Here is a 7831-nt window from a genome sequence, read left to right on the forward strand (position 1 = left end):
TTTCTCTTGTGCTACTTTTCTGTTGTTGTTTTTGCCTATTTGAACTATTTGGATCTAGACGGTTTTCTTATATCTATCTGTTCACGCTTTCAGCACGTGAAGTACATCTTCTCTTGGTCGTGTCATTAGAGTTGTGTTCTGATTTGGTTGCCTTTTAATTTTGTATATGCTATTTTGATAGATAGATGTTTTAAATTTCTGTATAACCATTATTCCTCACCCCCCACCCTCAATATCTTCTAATCTGGCCTGCCTTCAGAAGAATCCTATTGGGTCTAGCAAGAATCCCCCTAGCCTTGAGGTATCCTGTTAATAATTTTCTATCCACTCACCCGCCCTGCGTCTTAGGTATCGATCCCTACTTGTCTTTGTTGTATTCAGAATGGAGCCCGGTCACTCCTTTAATGCAAAGCCCCCACTGAGGTGGTCCTTTGATAAAGTCTTCCTTACCATCTTTAACAAATGCTGGAATAATATTTTTCTTTGGCGTTATGGTCTGCTAATAGGATTACAGGAAGCCTGTTGGGCATTAGGTTGCAAAGCCGAACGTCTGCCAACCATGTGACCCAGCAGTTCCCTTATCTCAATGAACTTATTCTCAAAGGAAACAGGCTGAAGTATCTTTACTTCCATTTGCCCAGGTATTATGGGCCGAAATGAGTCCCCAAAAGAGATATGTTCACGTTGACCTGGAACCTGTGAATTGACCTCATTTGGAAATAGGGTCTTTGTAGATATAATCAAGTTAAGAGGAGGTCATTAGGGTGGGCCTTCATCCAAAATGAGTGGTGTCCCTTTAAGAAGAGAAGAAACACAGAGACAAGACCTGTAGGGGAATGGTGATATAAAGACACACAGGGAGTACTCTATGTGTATCCATTGGCAGAAACGGGAGTGAGGTATTTACAAACCAAGGAGGGTCAAGGATTACTGGCAGCCACCAAGAACAGAGATAGGTCTGGAATAGGTTCTCTTCTAGAACCTTCAGAAGGAGCACCATCCTGTGGACATCTTGATTTCAGACTTTTAGCCTCCCCAACTGTAAAACAGCAAATTTCTGTGGTTTTAAGCCACTCAGCTTGGGATGTTTTGTTACAACAGCCCTGGAAACCGGTATATGAGGCATCATCTTAAAAGCCAAGCAACCAATGCCTTTATCAAGAGCCACCTTGTTTTGTCAAAATAATGCCTCATAATTTATTCTCAGAGGAGAAGATTGAGAAACAATTACTCGTTCTGACTTTTTTTTTTTTACTTTGTAGAAAAGTGATAATAAATCTCTATTGGGAAAGCAAACACAGGATTGGTAAATGCTCCATAATATTTCTCTGGAACATGCCATTTTCCCGTTAAAACAACATTTGCGACTAATATCATCCCAGAGTTTTTGTCATCTTGTCGAGAATGGATGTAATTTTGTTTGTGACTAAGTTCTTTCAGATAAAGACATTGTTCTGAAAAGAGAACATAATGCAATGGTTGGAGAATTCCCGTCATTTTTCTTTTGTGGACCCTAATCCGTGACTTGGTAGCATTGTGTGGTAAGATGTTGCTCGGGCGAGGAAAAGAAACACTTGGAAAATCCCCAACCTCAGAGGTCCTGTTTTGATAAGGGCAGAGACAGTCACACTCGAAGAGTCACGTTCCGGAACAATCCGCAGCTTTGTGAGAACCGTATTTTCTTTCAAGCTCTTTTCCGGAGAGCTCTTTCTAGTGAAGAGTCTCTTCCTCCAGGGAAATCATCAGTGACTCCACTTCAGTGCTCACTGGGTTAAATACCACAGGAAGCCTGTGGAAACCCCCCACTCTCTCCCCCAGGGAAAGTAGGGAGTGAGACAAAGCATGGCTTGGAGTATGTGACTTGCTGGAAGAAAGGGGGGTTGTAATTTTTGATTCCCATTCTCCAACCCCCATGTCCAGACCTTCTCACCTCCACCTCCTCCAGATCTTGTGCGGCCATTTGCTCTTCCCAGCCCCTCAACCCCCCCATACCCCCCGACCCCAACCCCCCACTCCCCCATTAGACTCCGTGAGCTCCCTTCTGAGAGGCTGCACTCACTCTTTAGTTGGCCTTTCTGGCCATGGTCTTTATCAGCACCTGGTTTTGTCGCCATACTCATCTTCCCCAATGAGGGTTTAAAAGCATCACTTCCATTCTTAAAACTTTGAATTTGTATTTACTGGGAGTTTAGTACGTGCAGGATCCTGTGCCTTACTGAGACACCATACAGGAAAAACTTTCAATAAACATTGGATGTTTACAACGCATCGCTCCTGCATACAGTGTAGAGAGCTTGAAGCCTACTTTAAGGAAAAAAAAAAAAAAAAGTAATGAATAAAACATTTTCGAATTTTTCTTTTTGTCTTCCAACTTCACACTTGAACTGAGATAAGATTCTGGTGTAGACACAGGCATATCCTATTTTAAACCTTTGGCTCGAACACTTTCTATAACACTTGCTAAATGAGCATGTAACTCATGCTTGGTAACATTTTGCTGAGTGAATCATTAGAAAAAATCATTAGAAAAGCTTGGTAACAGTTTGCTGAGTGAATCATTAGAACGGTGTTACCTCGCTCAATGCCCCGAGAAGTCGCTTTCCTGGAAAGTTCTCTTTCACCTCATTTGACTTCTGCAAATACGCTTGTGGGATTTAGGAACGAAATGGGGACGGAGTTAATCAGATTTAACATCAGCGCTGAGAATGAAAAATGTGTTTTCTAGAATACAGTTCTTCACAGTATGGCCTGTGGACTGGCCAGCCCGTTCATTCTTGGTTATGAGTCACAACATGAGATACGAGGCATATGCTGGGATGTAAATTCAGATGAACCAACCAAGTTACCACACACACTGTTTGGGCCAACTGATCTCCCCCCCGCCCCCCCCCCAACTTTTTTTGTAATAAGACTTTCTCAAGGAAGAGAACAACGTGTTGATTACGTCACTCTGGGCACAAGCTCCTTGAGTAGCACTGTTCCAGAAGAGTCTGTCAAAGCTCAGTGGAAGCCATGTTCTCTGTGGATCCTGTCCTCTCTCAGGCCGAATGAGGGCCCCTGAGTGCACATCTATTATAGCACTCATCTGATGGTATTGTAATAGTCTTTTTAGGGCATCACAGAGTATGTATGTAGTATCGATTTAGTGTCTATTTTTTAGTTATAAAAATAGCACATCTAAGCCATAAAAAGGAATGAAATTCTGATACATGTTAACCCATGGATGGACCTTCAACTTTATGCTAAGTGAAAGACACGGGCACAAAGGGACAAATGTTGTCGATTCCACTTGTCTCGGGTATCTAGAGTAGTCACGATCACAGGGACGGGAAGCAGAGTAGCGGTTACCAGGGGCTGGGAAGGGGAAATTGGGGGGTTATTGCTTAATTCCTTCTGTTTGGGATGACGAAATCGTTTTGGAAATAGTAGTGATGGGTGGATGACATTAATAGTGTACTGGATGTTACTGAACGGTACACTTAAAAAAAGCTAAAAAAGGGGCACCTGGGTGGTTCAGTGGGTTGAGGAGCTGACTCTTGATTTTGGCTCAGGTCACGGTATCAAGGTTTCATGAGTTCAAGCCCCGCATCGGGCTCTGCATTAATGGCATAGAGCTTGCTCGGGATTCTCTCTCTCCCTCTCTCTCTCTGACCCTCCTTCACTCACGATCTCTCTGTCAGCATAAATAAATAAACTTAAAAGAGGCTAAAATAGTAAATTTTATGTTGTTATACTTTATCAAGTGCTGGTTGAAAGAAATTCAAAGAATGTACACATAGAGAAGGCAAACAGTCAATGAGAGGCTGGAGAGAGGTATTTCCGCCCCCTAGTCCCCCAAACCACAGGGGAATGTCCCAGGAGATTCTGGAAAGGCAAAGGGGCAGGTGATTGGTTGAGAATTGTGTTCTGGGCTTGGAAGAGAGAGGACAGAAGTAGGGAGACAGGGTGTTTCGTGTGGAGGCCGCTTGTACCATGCCTGTTGTCTGAGACTGTACCTTTTGGTGAAATCCAGTGAGAAAGGGGCCCACCTCAGGGCCCAGACACCTCCTCTCCTACATCAGGGCACACTGAGGGTACCCAGGGAAAGGGAGGGTAAAGACATTTCTAATTGTCTCCATTTTAAAATGGTAGAGGTTGAATTGTCTTGATAGCAAAATTAAGTTTTCTGCCACTCCGTGGAAATGAAGTAATGAAAGCAGACAATGGATCTGAAGTGAGTAATAAAAAATCATCATCATAGGGGCACCTGGGTGGCTCAGTCAGTTAAGCATCCGACTTCCACTCGGGTCATGATCTCACGGTTTGTGGGATCGAGCTCCGCGTCGGGCTCTGTGCGGACAGCTCAGAGCCTGGAGGCTGCTTCGGATTGTTTCTCCCTCTCTCTCTGCCTCTCTCTCAAAAATAAATAAACGTTAAATTTTTTTTTTTTTTTAAATCATCATCAGAAATCGTGGAAAGTGTCTCATAACATCCTGCACGGCATCTACCCTCAGGACCCATTTCCAGCTCCTAACCTGATAAGGCAAAGCATTGGGACAACGATTATCCCAGGATGCTTTAGGACTACTCAAAGTAGAGAGACGTATTGGGCCTCCCCCAAATCAGCAGTATAGCATCTCTGACTCCCCACACCACAGGCTTTGTTTCTAAAGTAAAACTGATTTGAAATCATGATATTATCAGAAGCCTTTACTATAAAGCTTGGTGGTAACTATGGAGAATTTTACTGTCCTGACTTTATTATGAGTGGGCAGCCTGGTCGTGGGATTGTGTTGGTTGTAGAGAGCTGTGAGGACCCATTCAGCCTGGTTCAGGTAAGTATAGTAGGGACTCACATGAAGTGAAAGGGGATAGTCACGAAGAAATCTAAGAACAAGAGCCTTAGGGAGGCCACCCTTCACTGAGACCAGAACCGCAAGGTGCTTTGGGATAAAAGGTGGCTTGGGTCCTGAAGTTTGGGAGCTGTGTGCCTGCCTTCCGGACGTCACCTTTCACTGCCTCAGCTCCTCTGCACCGTTCCTCCTTCTCACCGTTTACCTGAAAACAACTGCTAAGTTCCTTTATTCTGTGCTGGGCATATTTTTAAACCTCTTGTCTGTGTTCCCCCTAAGCTAAGCATAGTCCATGGGACGCCATCTTAGCTCAAGCTGCTATACCAAAAATACTGAGTGACTTAAACAATAAAGATGTATTTCTCACAGTTCTGGGGGCGGAGAAGCCCAAGATCAAGGAGCTAGTAGATTTGGGGGCTGGTGAGGACCTGCTCCCTGGTTCACAGGCAACCATGCTGTGTTCTCACACGGTGGAGAGAGAGCTAGCTAGCTCTGCGGTCTCTCTTTCTAAGAGCACCAATGTCATAATAAGGGCTGTATCTCATGACCTCATTGCTTCCTAAAAGCCCCATCTCCAAATACTATCACATTGGAATCGGGGTTTCAGCATGTGAACTTGAGGGGGATGCAAACATTCAGTTCATAAATCCCCGCCTTCCCTTCCCCAGTCAAACCCGTTGGGCTCCAGTACATGTTGAGTTAGTGGTCCTAGCTTGCTATGGAAAAGTAAATGACATGGAGAGATTTTAGGCTAACACACAAGGGTTATTTCTAGCCCGTTTATATAACACTGACCTTAGTTAGGTATATTACTTGATCTCCTTGTCCTTCATTTTCTTTGTTTGTGTAACGGGACCTATTGCACAGGTCGTGGTGAAGCATATGTGAGTTAATATGTATAAAGGGCTAAGAGGACCTGATAAGCACTCAGTACGTGTCAGCTGTTACTCACCTGTCACCCCCTTCTCCATTCCATTTAGGGTAAAGAAAATAATCTAAGTGACCCACAGAACCCAGCATCATCTAGCATCTTCTACCTAGCATCCTCTTAACATCAGCTGGCTCCCTGCATCCCCTGTGCCTGCCACCATTTCAATCCCTGGAGGTGCCAGCTCCTCCCAAAGCACAGGCCTTGCCTACACCTGCCCCTCTGCCTGGAAGGTTCTTTCCTCCTCTTGCTACTTAATCGATTCCCACTCAGGGTTCCAACCTCAGCTCAAATGTTCCTTCCTCTAGGAAATCTCCAGTCTCACTAAATTAGCCAAACCGTGCTCTATTCTTTTCCCTAATAGTTGTTATGGAAGTTGAAATGTGACATTAGTTGGTGACGTTTGAACCTGTCTGTCTCCCCCTTAGCCCATGGCTCCACCACGGCATGTACTGTCTGTTCCGCCCACCATTTTATCCCCAGCACATAACGCAATACCTTTCACGTTGATCCTAAAAATATGTTGCATGAATGAGTGAGCGGATGGCTAAGGGAACAAATGATCACCCTACTTTTCTTCTCTGCCTTGAGCCAAGCAATTCAGGGTAAGGGTCTTCTGTTCCCACTGCAAGTTGCCAAACATGATAAAAAGCATCTATCCAGCATGGTTTTCCTTACATTTTTTTTTTTTTTTTTTTTTTAATCCTTTAGGGTTATAGATTGTTTCAGAATTCTCCCGAAGACTTGTTTTCCTGGGCACATGATCTGAAACAAAGGAGGCTTAAGTAACACCTTAATGAGCCAACCAGCCACTCAATGTATATTATTTGTGACCGGTACTCCCTCCTGAGAGGGGGGTGGGCGGGGACTGCCCATGCCCTGTACCTACCAGCGTGCTATAATAAATTCTCCCCCCTCCCCATTTCCTTGGCTTCATCTTGGCCTGGCACTGATACGAGTTGGGCTCTGTGGTTACCGAAACAGCGGATCACTCCTCTTCTTTGAGGATAAGGAGCCATGTGGGCTGAAACAAAGCTAGACCTGGGACCTGCCGGGGACTGACGCATTCGCCACCAACGGCCCCTCCCTCTGTCTTTCCACATGACCTGCAAGGTACATCTTACTTCCAGGTTTTGCCTCTCTCTGCATGTTTGGCCTGCTCCGCTCTTGTTACTGAGTCGTTTATTTACTCTGTACTTTTGGTGGGATGAAAAGATGAGTTGGGCCACAGCATGGGTTGCCATGCATCACGTGGACCAGCTGCCTTGGGTCAGGGGTGGAGTTGGATCAAACTGCGCTACGCATGGCCACCTCTGATGTCCTTTCAGAGGAGCTCAGGAGGGGATTTTCCTTAAAAGAGCTGTGGGCATGGCGGGCGGGACCACCCCAGCTACAGTGTCTCCTACGGAGTCCAGTTTTTCCATCGTAAATGTCCACAATCTTGCACAGTTCTCTGGAGTTAGAACCAATATCATATACATTAAAAGAATAGTTGTCTATTGCAAAAAGAAATATTAAAATATATAAGAAAATTAAACCATAGAAAGACTATTAAGATAGCATTTATTTAAATTTTTTGAATAGGTAATATAATCACAACAGTTAAAAATTCAAAAATTATGGAATAGTATACAGTAACAATTCTCTCTGCCACCCTTGTCCCCCGTCCATCCAATGCCACACCCCATCCACAAGAAGTAGCCACTGTTGTTTCTTAACCTTTTTTTTTTTAAATAAATATAGACTCCAAAGAAATTGAAAAACTAGTACAGAGAACTCCCAATATAACCACTGTTTTAAATTTATAGTATAAGTCTTCATAAAATGTTATGAATATACAAGCACATATAAATATGTAGTATTTTCTGCTGTTTTTATTCTGATGGTTCATATTATACATAATTGCATATCTTGCTGCTATAGACTGGGGGATGTGATGATATGAGGAGGTAGGGCCTTCGGGGGTGACTTGGGTTTCTGTGAAGCTGTGAGGTCATAAGGGTAGAGCCCTCCTGAGTAAGACTAGTGCCCTTACAAAAAAAGACATGAGACAGAGAGTCTCACTTTTCTG

This window comes from Leopardus geoffroyi, chromosome B2, assembly GCF_018350155.1.
Source record: "Leopardus geoffroyi isolate Oge1 chromosome B2, O.geoffroyi_Oge1_pat1.0, whole genome shotgun sequence".
Lineage (NCBI taxonomy): Eukaryota > Metazoa > Chordata > Mammalia > Carnivora > Felidae > Leopardus > Leopardus geoffroyi.